The sequence below is a fragment of the Calidris pugnax genome, unplaced genomic scaffold, assembly GCF_001431845.1.
Source record: "Calidris pugnax isolate Ruff unplaced genomic scaffold, ASM143184v1 scaffold188, whole genome shotgun sequence".
Lineage (NCBI taxonomy): Eukaryota > Metazoa > Chordata > Aves > Charadriiformes > Scolopacidae > Calidris > Calidris pugnax.
The window spans coordinates 9,922,791-9,938,957 of record NW_015091257.1 but is presented as its reverse complement, the minus strand read 5'-3'; positions in this window follow the sequence as shown (position 1 = coordinate 9,938,957).

Genomic DNA, 16,167 nt, shown 5'->3' with positions numbered 1-16,167 from the left:
TTCAACTTGTTGGCCGAACTCTATGCTTAAAATTTGGAAAACAAATAGAGATATAGAAAGTATTAATTGGCCTTTGTGTTTATAGCAAAATTGAAAATAAGAGAAATATATGCGATTATGTGGAAGACTTGAAAGAATCTTATGGGAGTCAGTAGTTGTAATTCCATGATTCTTTACTACAGCCTGCGGCTGGCATTTTGCTATGTTTGTTATACTTATTCTTGACTTCTTGAAGTCAGTCAACTCTAAAGCTTTTAAAACAAGTGTTAAGTTTGGAAAGGGTCTTTATTAAAGAAAGTCTCATCAAGGTCTTATAGAAGCTTGTGGAATCATGAATAATGAGAGCTGATCTTTGCAAAAGTCAGACAAGCTTGGGCTAGAAATACAGGACAATTATTTTCTCTATCAAATCACAATGACTGTTGAGGATACCCATTAAATTGCATGTAATTGCCAGTCTTAAAATATTCAAATATTTTTATCATGTGTAAAGGAATAATAGTGCTTTTTATACAGCCTATAAATTCTGAGTAAGGAACACTCTGCTAAAAGCGGCTCATGCGCAGAGCAGTGGAGAAAAAGAGGAATGTGGTTCACAAGCAAGCTGAACAGAACAGTAGTTTGAAAGACATGGAAACTTGACCATGTTATTCTTTTTATTAGCTATGTTCACCTAAGGATTTTAATACTCAGGTAGTGATCCTAAAACTAAAATCCTGAGACTATTTACCATTTGCAAGGCTCTTAGAAATGCCCCCCACCCCGAATCACATCAAATATTGACATTTATAGCATCTTTACAGCTTCTAACCAAGGATCTAAAAGTGCTAGGCAATCTACCAGAACTTCTTCAGGTCAGGATTCACAAATTTGGGGATGTGCTAGAAGAGGTATTCCTGCTTGGCAGTAGGCCTGCTATGCTCTCATCGGAAGGACATCATGCTCCATGCACGTCCCTTGCCCTGTGAAGTGGTAACACTGATGTAGCCTGCCGGTTCCACGTGGTCACCATGGTTTGATGGATCCTGGCAAAGAAAGGTGAAAAGGTGCAGATGGGAAAAGGGGCAGCACGAGAGGAGAATACACAGCACTGACCTTAACACATTGAGCTTCTGCTCCATCGGGACGCTGATGCTTCCTCCCTCAGCTTTTGCACAGCAGCTGTGCATGCTGACCACACCTTCTCCATGAACACACAACTACTCAAAACTGCACAAATAAAGCAGTTGCTGTGAGACACCTTTACCAGAGCTTCTTAACAGAATTTGCTGAAGGAGCAGAGTCTCATTTCTGCTTCCCTGCCAGTGTTACCAAACACCTCTGTTTCAGTTGGAGTGGGATAGAGCCCTTGGTGTCTGAAAACCAAACATAAATTAACACTTTGGTTCATATTGATTACCACTTTTAGTTAAAGAGCAGTGTTACCTGGTACGTGAATTCCAAAGAAGTCTTAGTGAAATATTTCTTTTTTTTTTAACTTACTGAAGTTAACTTACTGAACTACTACATAGTATCATAGGAAATATTATTAGACAAAGAGAGGTTTAAATGAAAGAAAAAGGAAACAGTAGTATCTTTTCTGAGGAGTGATGCCATTTCTTTTAAGCTGATCTAAACATCACTGTCTTGGAAAAAAAGATGTGGAATTCTAGCTAATTTCTGGTAAGTTTTATTGTTTGGTTCCCTATTAGTTGTTTACAGCTAAATTCTCTCTGAAATATATCACGCTGCCCTACTGTGAATTTAGACCAAACCTGAAATGTTGAAAAAGGCTTTTCTACCTTACTACAAAGAAGATTTTATGTGACATATGGAAAAAATTATACTTCATATTGTCAAATAACCATATAGGCATAAATATGTAGACTTTTATGCATCTTTATAGCACATACCTAAATATGGGTTTCAGTGAGGTAACTGATATGAAATACCAAACATTTGCAGAACCCTTATCAATATTACAGGAAAATAGGAACCTAGTGGTACTCATTATATTTTACACATTGCTAAAATTAGTTTTCCTAAGAGCATAGACCTCTTAAACTTACTTGTTTTAGGATAATAATTTAATTTTACTGTTACATGACAGGATTTCTGCCAGCGGTTTCAGTGATAGGAGAGGCAGCCAACACAAGCTGGAACATGGGAAATACTGATTATGAAGATATGAATTTTTAACCTGAGAGTGATTAGACACTTGAACAGGCTACCCAGAGAGTCCGTGGAAACTCCATTCTTGGGGGTATTAATTGCCTGAACAAAGCCTTGAGCAATCTGGTCAGGTTGGGCTTGCTTTGTGCAGGGGTGTTCAATCACTTTCTCAAAAAACAGGACTGAAAAACCCCAAATGATGGCTGCCAGGAAGTACTCCTAAGACGAGCTATGTGAGAATAGGCTGCTCATTGGCTGCCCTGTCAATATGGGTAAGATCTTGTTAATGATAAAAAAATTCAACTAAGGAGATGAGTTATATTTATGAGTACATAAGCTTCCCTAATGAAGGCAAATCATTAAAGGGGTAAATCAGATTCCATGATTTTCTGGAAAACAAGATTTGCTGAGATAGCATGACAGTGCTGGATACAAGTGATCAATTTGGGCATAATTAACTTTCATACACATTTGAGTACCCTGTGGGGCACCCTGATGTATCCACATCCCTGTGCAGTTTACAGATATTATGAAGCTATATGGGTGTATGGTAGATTCTTGCATTTTGGGATAGCAGTTGAAAGCTGGGGTATCCTAGTGTATCTCCCCATCACAGATGGCACTCAATACTATGGGAGTACCTGCGTAAAGCTCGTGGCAACCTTAATTCAGGCCATAATTCAGAGCACTGCCAGACAGTGCTGGTCAGAAAGCATGGTCTGTTGGAAACGGCTAATACGATGCAAAATAATGAATTCAAGACATGACAGGATTTCAGGGACAATTGTAACCTGCATTTCCAGCAAACTGGCATTGGAGAATCACCGATTTTGCATTACCAATTTGCAGTGAGAATTGTTGCCAGATAGATCTCCAAAAAAATAAACAATAAAAAATGTGACTAGTCTTGCCATGCTCACACAGTGGACCATAGGAGACCGATCCCTCAGGCTTTTGTGGCACCTGGTCATTGTTCTTGGTGAGACATCTTGGTGTGAAGCCAGTGGCTCAAGAAGGCAAACAGTGGCAGGTACCTGGCCAGTGCTTCCAAGATACCAGTCTCCAAGGGAGAAGCCGGAAAGTCCTGGTGTTAATTCACATTCATCTTCCAGCTCTGCCTAAAAGCCTTTAAAATCCTGGCTGGAGACAGATGAGAATTTTTGAGCCCCCTACCCATTATAGACTTGAGACTAGGAACCTGGACATGCTGAAATTGATATTGGCAAGCTGGAATAGTCCCACTAGTGCTGTCTTATTGCCAGGAAGCTGCAAATTCTGGCATTTTCAGAGACTGCTGAGGGAAAGTGGACAATTTAGGCATTTTCAGACTTAACAAGAAAGCCAGTTTCACAGAGCAGCTGTGTAGAATATTAGTCTAGATTGCTTCTGAAATGTCATGTTTCACTCTTCCTGACGTGAAAATTGGTATAAAACTCTGACTAACGATAAACCAGATTTTTTTGTTGTTTTGTTTTCTTTGGGGGTTGATTCAGATGGGAACAATATTATTATTAATATTATTTTCAAGCAGGAAACTGTTTTCTGATCAGCTCTGTCTCTAGGTAATCTTCAATTTAATTTTCTAAAATCATGCTCTGTCCTAGTTCCTTTCAGCTATTCCTGAGTCATACAAATTACTTTGCCAGACCACAAAGATCTGATTTGCTCTGTGGAAAAAAAAAAAAAAAAAAAAAAAAAAAAAAAAAAAAAAAAAAAAAAAAAAAAAAAAAAAAAAAAAAAAAAAGACTAAAATTGTCTGTCTGAAGGAAGTGTAACAAATTGCTTAAGTCTTCTAGAGTCTCTTCTTTCGGAAGAATCACTGTCCTAAATTGCCTAGGGGTTTCGTTCCGGTTTTACTAAATGAGTGCTTTCTTCAAATATCAAAACATCCAGTTCTGACTGTTGCTCTCAGCTCAGACTCTTCAGAAATTTAGTGAATGGATCTGGTTTCTTGTCTGCACTCTCAACAGGGAATGGAAACAAGTCCTTGTCCCTAAGCATGACTTTGGCTAGGTAAGTTAAGTTGTCATCAATCCTTGGCCTACTGCAAAAGATATATGGTGTATAATTTTAGAAGAACCTAGATGTTAGTAAAGTGCCAATGTTTGGGTGTAGCACTGGTAATATTCAAAAGAGGTAACAAGAGAAGGTGGAAGCCTGTGTGAAGGATGATACGCTTTGGAAATTCAGTAGACTGATGGCTTCTCTTTGGAATAGTTTGAAGAGGCAGAAGATGATGAAATAATTGCCAAATATAAAATAAAAAATAATAAAGAACTATGGAGTATATATCGGTCGAGTGCCTATTTTTATATTTTTAAAGGCCTGCTCTCCATGCCTGAGGCCCAGCCTCACAGCCATGGTGTACAAGCCATGAGGGTGTGTGTAAGCACTTTGGAGCAGGGAAAAGGACTCGTCCTGAAAGATCAGCACTGCCTTTATGACTCCATATAATAATTATATGCTTTTAAACATTGGTTTTGTAATTCATGCTTGAACAGCCAGAGTGTTTCACCCTACGGGTAGTCTCTATAAAGGAAAGTCTTGCAAGCTGTATGTGGAGTCTTTCTGAGAGCCCTACTTACAGCAGATCCCAGCTTCACAGCCAGTTTAGCTTTTTCCCAGTATTCAGATAAACTGTAGACACTTCACTCTTCATTGCCATTGTTCTTCTTCTTATTTCAGTCCATTAGAATAGTTCTAATAAGAGCTATTGGCAAGCCACCACACATTATCAGCCAAAACCTTAACATCTAGTCTGATTCCTGTCCACTATTGAAAGCTGCATTTCACTTTTGAAGGAAGAATTTACTGACAGTCTATCATTTGGATGCTACCTAGAATAAGTGTGAATAACTGTTCCAATATAAAGTGAACTAAGTGAAACTTAGTAAAAGTGAAAGTGAACTAATTAGCAGCAGCATCTCTACGTATGTGGAACATGACCATTATCTATTAGGCGTATGTTTCCCCAAGATGCTCTAAATTTGTGCTACATGGGGGAGTCTCTGCTGTTGCAGCATTGCTACCTCTTACACCCTAACATGCATACTGAGCAATGCAAAACTGAATTTATATTTAAGTACGTATAACTGCTTCTTTCCATCATCAATGAGTTTTACGCTGTTTGTTTTGGTACCACGATGGTCCAGAGGCAGAGGAACCACATGAAAATGAAGTGAACTTTTAGATGAGCGTTACTCTTAAAGAGGTTGTTGGTCTTGGAATCTCTACTGAAAGCAACAGCCTGTAAAAGGGTGTCCTGCTGTATAAGCTGAAGCAAGTTAGAAGAACATTAAGGCAATAGGACTGCTTCTTTTTCAAAACAATCATGGAGCAATTCTATCTCTCTGCTTTTGTTTTCAGTTAGCTGGCAAATGCTGTTTGAAATATCCCAGTATTTCCACTGTATGTAGCTGCTGTCGGGTAGGTCAGCTACTGAATGAATGGCAGAAAAAAATCCTGCCTGCACTGTTTAACTTGAAGTGGGAAAAAGTCAGCAGCATGGTTTTAATTTTTTGTTATTTTTCCTGTCTCTCTTTGTAGCTTCCGCATGCTGTAGTCTCTGCTTTGCTTCATGCTGGAACGCACAGGAGCATTTACTGTTTTGTTGGCCAGGTCTGAGTTAGGATTAACACAGGCTGACACTGGACTAGCAGAAAAATGGCCAGAAATATTTTGCAGAAGTATGGATTTCTTTCCTTCATCGAAATTCAAAAATTCTGCCAGAGGTTTTTAAAGTTGAAATTAGAGAGTTTTAGACTTGATATTTCTTTCTTCTCCTAGAAGGGCTTCTAGCGGTTGCTTAGACTCTGTTTTGTGTCTTTTTCTCTTTTGATAATAACTGTGAAGATTTGGGTTCTGCTTGGTTTATGTTAACTCTGATGTGTTGTTCTTTCTGTGAAGAAATAGCCATCTATTTGCCCTAAAACCAACACCTATAATTTATGTACTTAAAACAATTTGTCTGGGTTAATTTTCACAAATTTTTAAATTGAATAAAAAGCTAATAGCAACTGCTTGCGGCAGGTGACTATCATAATTCAGCCTGAGGTCATCTATTAGTTCATAGGCCCCTGGAAAGTCACAGCTAGTCATGACACCAGAAATATGCCTGTTGTTTCAAAGCTGTACAGATGGTGGTGAGATCTGTCAGCCAGCTCAATGACCATTATGAAATTTAGCCTTGTGACAGGTTTAATTTCTTTCCTTGATCCCACAGTGGTCCAATTACACCTTTCTACAGTCTTCTTTTCCATTTCTCTACCCTGTCTTTTTTCCCCCTGTTTGTGGTAGCTGAATGCAGATAGTATTCGTTCATAGCACCACTTAATAAAGAAAATAAATGTAACAATCCTATTTAAAACAGAATTGTAGCTCTGCCTTACACTGACAAAAGCAAGGAAATTTGAAGCAGGGCCTCTCTTGTTTCCTGCTAGTGTACAGGTGGTGGTGGGGCATGCCAGAATCCTGTGTGTGCATGCCTTCAACCACGGACCTTCACAGGGTGGTGCTTTCAGGTTGGAGGAGTATCCTTTAGAGACTGCAATATAACATTGGTGATAGCACCAGACCCACAATCACAAAAATCAGCAAAAGAAAAATCAAATTAACGGAAACACTGTTTCTTTTTAATCCGAAATGCATATATACACTAAATGTTTTCAGATGAATGGCTGAGTTGGCACTCGGCTCACATCACCCAGATCTTGTGCTTTTCTAGCAATAATCCTTATGTAATTACACATTTGACATGTGAAAACTGCCAATGTGGTTTGACACCGCTTAACAATGTGTAATCTTTCATGCTACAATCTGTAATTTTCTTAGCAGTATGAGAGACTATACGCTGTCAACTCTCTGCAGTCTGGGTTCATTGGAACTGACAGGCTGCATATTTGTTAGCTTATTTTTGCTTACTCAACATGGAACTGTATATTGAATTCAGACTGATTACGTGAACTTGAGAGGCAATTTCTACAGTTAGAATACTGTTAATTCACTCTTGCTGTTGTAAATCTTTGGAATGGAAGGAGTGGGATTACTGTTGCATATGGAAGACAGCCTACTGGTCTCTGATTTTCCATCAAAAGCAGATTACCGTTTCCAATTTTAGATATCTGTTCTTCAGTTGATTTCCTTATAAGTAATGAAGAAATGTTGTAAGCATTATAAAATAAAGGCAGCTTTGAACTGGAGACAATTTCAGAATGTCTGACTCTCGGTCTTAATCAAAGAATTACATACGGGAGTTTCTAGACCCAGAATCCACTTTGCTATGATTTGTACATAGTATTATGAATGAGAGAACAGGCATTTGAGATATGACTTCAGTTTTCTTTAATCTTCTCACGTATGGAAATTCAGTCATCTGGTTGAAATAGCAAATAGGCTCTGGAGCGGGAGAAGAGCGTAATATTTAAGATCATACAACATAGCAGAATGGGACCATTATGGAAATTGTTTTCAAAGGTTTGCAGACAGCTCTCATATTTAGAAGACAAAAAAGTAGTACCTTAAGACCAAATGGATGCACTGAGCATATGTTAAGAGCAATTTGATAGAAAATAATAGTTAGCACACCTTACTGCTTACTACTTGCTTCTTCCCACAGTGAATCGTTTACAGCTCCTGTCTTTCTGTACAAAACGTTTTCTTGTGTTTTAACTTTTTTTGGGGGGTAAGCATAAACAGAAAAGACCATGTGGCATTCCTAACTTCATATGTGTTCTGAATCATTATAATAATTAGATTAATATCCGGAACGTATGTCTTTTGGCTAATTACAGGACATTTTGTTTTGCTAATGGTTTCTCTTCTGCTGGGTTTTTGCTTCTACTCCCATGAGTATCTGTGATACACTCTTTTTATATACTCATTTGATATACTTTATTTTTCAGTATCTTGAGTATTGCATAGGTAGTTCAGCTGCTTGTTTCGTGAAACTGACAAATAATGGTGAATAATCTGCGTCTAGCTAGCAAATAGGTGTTACCTTGTTTGACATTGTTTGATATGTGCATGCAATTGTTGTATGAATTGAAAAGTTCTTTGCTAATCCACCCAGGTTCAAAAATTGCTTTCACATAAAAACTAAGCCTCTTTAGAGAAATTAATATGTTGTAATGAGAGAAAGACTGGTTGGAAAAGTGTCAAATAATTTGCAAAGGGTTCCTGGGAATAAGAGGATTTAAGTGAAGAAGAAAACTAAATTAAGAAAATTAAGTTAGAGCTCAGAGTTCCACAAAGGTTCGACAGTTGTCCGTTTTTTTAACTTTACTTTCTTCCTTCTATTTAATTTCATGCTACATGCTTTGCTGTTCTTTCACTTCTCGTATTCCATTGTTTTCAGAAGGTTAAAAGAAAAGGGAAATAAGTACTTCAGTTTCATATAGCATTTAAGCTATTCCTTTGGGAATATATTTCAGGATGGGATCTGAGCTCTTGGGTTATTTTTTTCCTATGCGTTGTTTTTACTTTGAGTTTTCTCTATGCTTTACCTTTTATGTGAGCACTGAAATCTTCCTCTAACAGTATATTACGCATTTTTCCACCAATTAGTTGTATGAATGAACTGTTGCACTTCCATTCCAAGTTTATTGAAATTAAGGGAATTTTTTTGGATCGGTCCTGGATGCAGTGACTACAGTGTGAACTCCCTCATGAACAAATATTCACAGGTTAACTCTCAAACATTTCCGTTTCTTGAAACAAGGTTAATATTGTAGAACAGACAAGGCCATTTGGGTCGTGTTATTAGTTGTATCAGATACTTAAGCTTCCTCCCAAGCCCTTCAATCTGGAGAAATGACACTTTGGTACTCACATCAAATTATGGTACTAAATTTCTTTATTGTCATGTCCCCAGTGAGATGCCATCATCCTACTTACAGTCCTGGCATCTCTGTGTTTGAAAAGCAATGGTTCAATAAAAATAATTAGAGAGGTGGAGGATGATTGAGTGACATCTATACTATATGTACCCACATGCACACATCATTTCCTGGCTCTTGGAGCAGCGGAGGAAAATGTAATGTTCGAACAGTACGTCGCTATGGCTGGCTGGTTCTTTGCCAAAGACGGATCTAGTTGCATGGCTTTCAAACATGCTGCCACTTTTGGGTTGGAAATAAAGCCCTAAAAATCAATAATTGGGCTTCAATATTAAGTTGTGTACAGTAATTTCATTGTGGTTTTATTAGATCAGTAAAATACCCGCTGTGGGACAGTATCACAAGGAACTAATTCATGTACCAAATTTAAAGTCTAATATATGCCTAAGAGTTTAGAGAAAGGGATTTGAAAGAGGTGAAGGAGCTACATAGAGATTTTAGTGTTTAAAAGAGTTTTCTAATGAGAAAAGAGTAACAAGAAACTAAAGTCTAATAAAGCAGATATTGTAAGATTTGAAGTTTCAGATTACCTTCATTTGCTTTGTAAATTGCTAAGGAAACAAGCTCCTGGGACGCTTTCTCTAATATGCCCCTCATCAGCCTGTGTCTCTTTCCTCCCATCCATGCTGTACGTACAGAACTGAACAATTAATGAAGTTGAGAATTCTTAAGCTTATTTCAATTAAATTTGAACCACCATTTGATTAAAACATCTGTGATTGTGTTTGGTTTAAACGTTGTCGTATGTCTGCCACCTTTACTCATGCTGAGTAGAGTCTGCCTGCAATTTGTGAGTTTTTGAACAAGTGAATCTTTGTGGCGCTCTCCCATCAGCAGTTGATTCTACTCTCATTTTTGGTTGTGTGCAATCTACCGAACGAATTTTCTCTGCAGCCACATGATTTGGAATTATCCTGGTGTTTGATATTATACTGGATTTGTTTCACTGTGCTTGGAAATCAGAATTTGAGCCTCGATCAGGAAATGAAACTCTTAACCAGAAGTTGTTCCCACAGACCACAGTTCTTTCAGAATAATAATCACATTGGTCAAAGATGTGCAGAAGTAAGTTGTGCGGCTGGCATAGCTGGGTTGGCACAAGTCCCTGATGTACTCACAGCTATGCCAGCAACACAGAACAACACAGTAGTTTTTTTATTGTGTGAGAGAAGGGGAAGATTTATTTATATTGCTACAAATTGGAGCTTTGCCTTATAATGTGTCAAAATGCATTTGTATATTGTGTCTGAAAGGAATAGCCCTATAGCGATAAAGCACTTTAAAGCTAAAGAAGCCTTGAAGAACACATTACTAATAATCATTGCTGGACGAAATAGATGGCTTCTCAGGGTTTTTATGGTGAGATAGCAATGATAACAGCTGACATGGAACATGAGGACCAAGCAGAAGGAAGCAGTGTGAATAACACTGGTTTTAGTTTATGTTCATCTATCAAAAGAATTAGTCAAAACTGAAAGAAATTTAACTCTAGATTCTGAGAATTGTTTGAAAAGTGGCAAAGGAGACTGTGAAGAGTATTTGTGCACAGTTTCACAGTCCTGATGTATTTCATCACAAACATTTAACACTTCACAGGGTTGACTTAAAAATGACATAAGATTTTACTAGTTTTCCACCAGGTTTCCCTTGGTGCTTTTTCTACTGCTTATTTTTCCTCATGACCAAAAGACAGAGAAAGACCAACAAACCCTGATGTCAGTTAAGTGTAAATTTGTGGCACAAAGTATGTGACTACAGTGCAACAGGTGGAGGAAATCTTGAACCCCAGAACAATATAAGTACCGTTACTTTGACAAAAACAATGGTGTGATGTGATGTGATGTGATATGATGTGATATGATATGATATGATATGATATGATATGATATGATATAATAAAATTGCTCTTCACTTTCTGTGCAGTCAAAAATCTCAATATATTATGAACTTTCTGTAGTAATTGTGCATATAATAAACTAAATCATTGAAGACAAATATGCATATAGCCGTGGAAGCACTATCAGCACATTCCAGATACAGTCTTTGATATTCATAATTTTTTTTTCAATATCTTTCCCTTTGCTAGAAAAATCCGTGGGGCTTGCTTTTGTCTGTGCCAGATGCCTCTCAGTTGAGAGGAGGTAGTTGCCAAATTGCTCACCATGCAGTAGAAATGGCAACTGAAAGTGATTATACCGAACATATGGTCCAAAGGCAGACATCTGCTAACAAAGATTAGGGATACTGTGGCAGATTCTCACTTGTTCTAATGAGCCAAATAATCTTGAACATAAGTCCATTAGAACAAATGAGAGTAGCCATCAATGGCTTTTGCATCAGACCTGGCCCCCCCTCGATGCATCTCCCCGTAAACTCCTTTGCCTTGCCAGCTTAGGCGTGCAGTGGTATCGTGGGAGAAGTGGGTGCATGTGCCAGAAATATTTCATTAAACCAATTTAGTTAGATGCAAAGTAGTAAGAATAGCACTTCAGTGAAAAGGTAAACCTAATGGTTTTAGTGGAATGCAGTAAGACCTTAAGGTGGGCACCTGGAGATTGTAAGTAGTACACAGGGAGGGAAAAGGCAAGTCCGCTGTTTCTCGTGTCTGGAGATCATATATACTCTTTGTTCCTGTTCAGTTCCATCGTTGGAAAGCCAGCACCCTCCCATATACATAAGCAATATGGTCTCACATTGGTGACCATGGTGTGGTCTACATAAGCAACTGTTACGGGAGAAGTGAAGGTTACTTGCAGTTACAGACGTGAGGACTCAGGGCCATGTGTTTTAGGTGGAAAGAGCTGAGAGTTAAGTACCTACATGACAGATGTCTATCTCAATCCATCAGGAGGTGCCAAACTTATTAAACGCTGGGGAACCGGGCACCAATCGTAGTGGCACTCAATGCTATATCACCTCATGGGACAGGAATGGCTGGACAGGGGTGCTGGTGGATGGAGTGGCTTGAAGTGGTACAAGGGAAGGATGAGGGCTGTCACTGAGGAGCTCTCTACTGACACATCTGAGAGGGAATGACAGGGAAAGGGAAGGGGCTTGGAAAGCTGTATGTGTGCTTTGGGGGCCACAAGTTTTAAGCTAAGAGCAAGCATAGTAGTAGCTGGAGATGGGGAGGCAAGAGCTGCTGGCAGAGGGGAAAGTATAAAAAAAAAAAACAAACCCAAACTTTTGAGGCGAGAGCAGCAGTAATGATGAAGCAAGGTGGTATTGATTGTATTGATCACGCTGAATTAAGTTGGTAAAAAGGGGTACAATTTGGGCAAGGATGTTTGGTAAATGGGCTGGTTACTAGTACTTGCTGAGCAGTGAAAATGCTGCTGTAGCATAATCTCATTTTGAAAAAAGTATCCAATTTTGATACCCTCAGCAAAATTAGGAAGAAACTCAAGGCAGAGAAAAGCTGCACAGCTGCGGTATTATCAGTCCTTTGAAGAAGGAAGAATATGAAGAAAGGACTATCTTCTACAGTCTTTATTTTCAAGTAGAAGATTATTTTTCCACCAGATCATTTTAATGTTAAGACACTTCATGCTTTTTTCACATACTTAAAAAGAACAAATCAATCGGTTAAGAAAGCCTGTGCACCATGCTGAGGCGTGAGAGATGGTATTAAAATGCCAAGTGTTTGTGAGAATGTGTGTGATGTATATACAAATCCATGAGGTGTATGTATATTTATCTATATTATGCTGCATATGCAGATTAAATGTGTACATCTGTCTATATCTATAGATACGGATGTCTGTGTATCTACCTATAATTGAAATACATATACAACCTTATTAGGCTTCCTCCTTTCTTAGGGAGAATATTCTGAAGTGTCCCCAGGTGAACGGTGGAGTCCTCTCCAGCTTTATGAGAAAGGAGCCTCCATTATGCAAGCGGATTTTGCTGAGTCTCTGGAGTGTTACTTGATACATTTTCAATATAGTTTGTAAAATACGATGGAAGTGTTCCAGTAAAGAGGTGCAACATTAAATATAAGATTATTAACATCATTCCTTTTGGCTAGACAGGTATAAGGTGTGTATATTTTATAACTTTTCAAGCTTTATAAATAGCCTATCTATAAAGTTTTAAATTTAAATAACTTAAAGTTATGACTTAACTTAAGAGAGGTAGGGGTAAGTCCCTGATAATTTATAAGTTTTCTACATAATTCTTTTTGATCTTACAACCTAAGAAGGAGGCTAAGGTTCATATTTTTTTTCAAATTTTTTTCAAATTAAGAAGTTTTAATTAGCTGATGTTGAAATGAATTGGGAAACTATGAGAAGAAGTTGTTTAATGCGTCTACTGTCTCACAAAAAATTACAGATGCCTGAGGAAGGCTTAAATTGTGCTGGAAGACATACAGTTTTCCTTGTAGCTGCAAAAAACAATGTGCAAGATATTAATATTTCATTAGTTTACATGTCACGTTTTGTCTTCTGATTGAAGATTATTGTCCTGCCATCTGGTCTGGAGATGACATTTTCTTATTCTCCTCATGTAAATGGTGGCACAATGGAATTCAGACTTCTCTGGAGTCAGAATCAACTATCGTAATTTCAAGTTGCCAAGTATCTGGGTATATGCAATCTTATCGATCTCTTTTTCCAAAGTGAAACAATGCAAATGGACACTTCTGCTTGGCAAACACTTCAACAGTTTGTACTCTTGCTTAGCCCTCTGTAGAAAGTTAGAAGTTAATTTTCCTTGGTATGCTTGTTCAGATGCCTGCTGGGTTCCAATTGGATGCTGAAGCCAGGGGTTAAACTGAGGTGAGAGTCTTTAAGCCACAATTTGCCTGCATTTGTGTGTTCTGGCAGATTATATAAAGGAGCATCTTCAAGATATTTCAACATGAAAAACCTCTTTGCATCTTTTTCTTATTTCTCTTCAAGCTTCAAGCTTTGCACTGTAACAAACACAGTCCAAAGTTTTGGGCACCCTTTAATATGTTAAATAAGAAAAGCTGAGGCATCAAAGGAAGCTGAGAGTGTGAGACCTGCCCTCAATATACCTCCAGAATTAGGGCTGGGATTTCATGGTTTCTTTTAGGTGAACATAGTGTCAATATTCTGCTGAAATTCCCCTCTTCTTCTTCATTCATCTGCGAGATTGTCTTTTGTTTCTATTATTCTTATATGAAGGAAAACAACTTTGTAAACAAAGAAAAAGCTAATGATATATGTAATAGCATATGTAATGTATCAGTATCATCTCCCTGCAAGTGTATGAATTGCAATGGTAGGTGGTGACAAACAAAGAAGTTACACACCCTTTGGATAGTTAGTCATTTGTTGTTTCAACTAACTTATTTTTGAATCATTTGAAGACACATTTCTATTTGTAAATTGTTCTCCTAAAATGTATTCTTCAGTCAATGTCTTAAATTAGGTCTTAATGGAAAAATGGATGAAGCATTAGATAATTCTTTCCTCCCCTAGTCATGCAAATAAAGTTTGTAAGTGTTGTCTTTCAGCCTTTCTTTTTCTGTTTACTTTAAGCTGCTAATTAGTTGCAGCAATCAGAATTGTATTCTTTTGACTGTAATAAATGGAATTCCAATAAGGAAGACTGAAATTGTCCTAAAAATAAACTGTGCTTTAGTAACTTTCAACCAGTGTAGAAAGCTGCCAAGCTGTTTGCAAAGGGATGCTTGCAGCACTTCAGTTGTTTTGTATCATTCTACAGCTGACTTTGGGAAATAGGGTTGCTTTGGTATTGTATTTGTAAAAGGTGAGATGGAAGAGTTATCTGGGTAGACCCTGTGCGATAAAGCGAAGTCTTTTTAAAGTATGTTGTGATGAAGAACTACATAAAATGTTAAAAAAAATATGAAGCAAATTGTATGTGTGAGTTAAAAGTTATAGCTTTATCACTTCGGAAATCTTGTGTTATTTGGATTGCCAAACAATGTGGTCAAATACTATATTAAGATGCTCCTTTTTTAAAGAAAGATAATAACCTATTTAGGAACCCTACTCTGGTCTCCTGGTGAGCTTGGGTACAGAGCAAATGCACTCTCCACCGAAACAGTTAATGAAGGAATTGCTCCACAAAGTTTGCAGAAGCTGGTGAACCACAAACTTGGAATAATTACTGTTGACGTGCTCAAGGACACTGTTTACGTCTTAGACTTGATTTCTACTGCACTTTTGCAACATGTCTAAAGCAATTGCCAATAAGAGTGTGGCTCTACTGAGAATGTCAACAGTGGAGTCCTCAGCATACATTAAATTTAGAATTGGTATACTATGATAATATTATGGCTATCTATATCAAACTACTAATATTAAAAAAGCCGCAGAAGTGAGTTAATAGATTTATATCTAGTAAGACATCTCTAAGAAGTCATATAGCTAGTTATTTCTAGCAAAAATGCTTCACTTAATTTCTCCAAATTTTCATTTTCCCTACAGGTATCATTCATTCAGAGCATTTCTTCTGACTGGTAGTGATATCATGATATGCTTTTGTATCGTTATCACAAGCATAGCAAAAGTTGAGTGAGTTTCTTGTCCGTTCAAAGCTTTACAATCTTTTTTCAGATTCTAATTAATGTCAACCAGAATCTGGAAAGAAATGTAATGTAATCAAGCTTTGGTTTATTGATACCTGTGAGGAGATCTAGAAATAGGTCAAATATGAGCTCTAAACAGGTATGTAGTCCTTTAACTGACTTTTTTCCATGAATTTCAGCTGAGTCCTTTTAGCATTTGGCAGTTTCATGCTATTGATGAGGTACATGTCTGAGTGTTATGCTTTATAACTCTAAGATATGAAAGGCTACTTTCACAACATTAAGCTCAAGAAGTGGCATTCCTAAAGCCACGATAAGATTGGTTGGATGGAGCTTCTGCAGAACGTGACTGAATCTCTCCATTTTGTGGTGCCTACTTTCCACCTGACTTCTGAGAAGAATCACACCCTGCAACTTGAATTGGCCATCAACAGAGCAGTTGCACAGCTGGCTGCTGGACTTTCAACATGTAGAGAGATGTTAATCTAACAACACTGAATAGTTTATGTTGAATATTTGGAAATTATTTTCTGCAGTCCTAAAACTACAGTTAAGTTCAAGAGGATTTATTAAAAACATATACTGAATATGGTATAT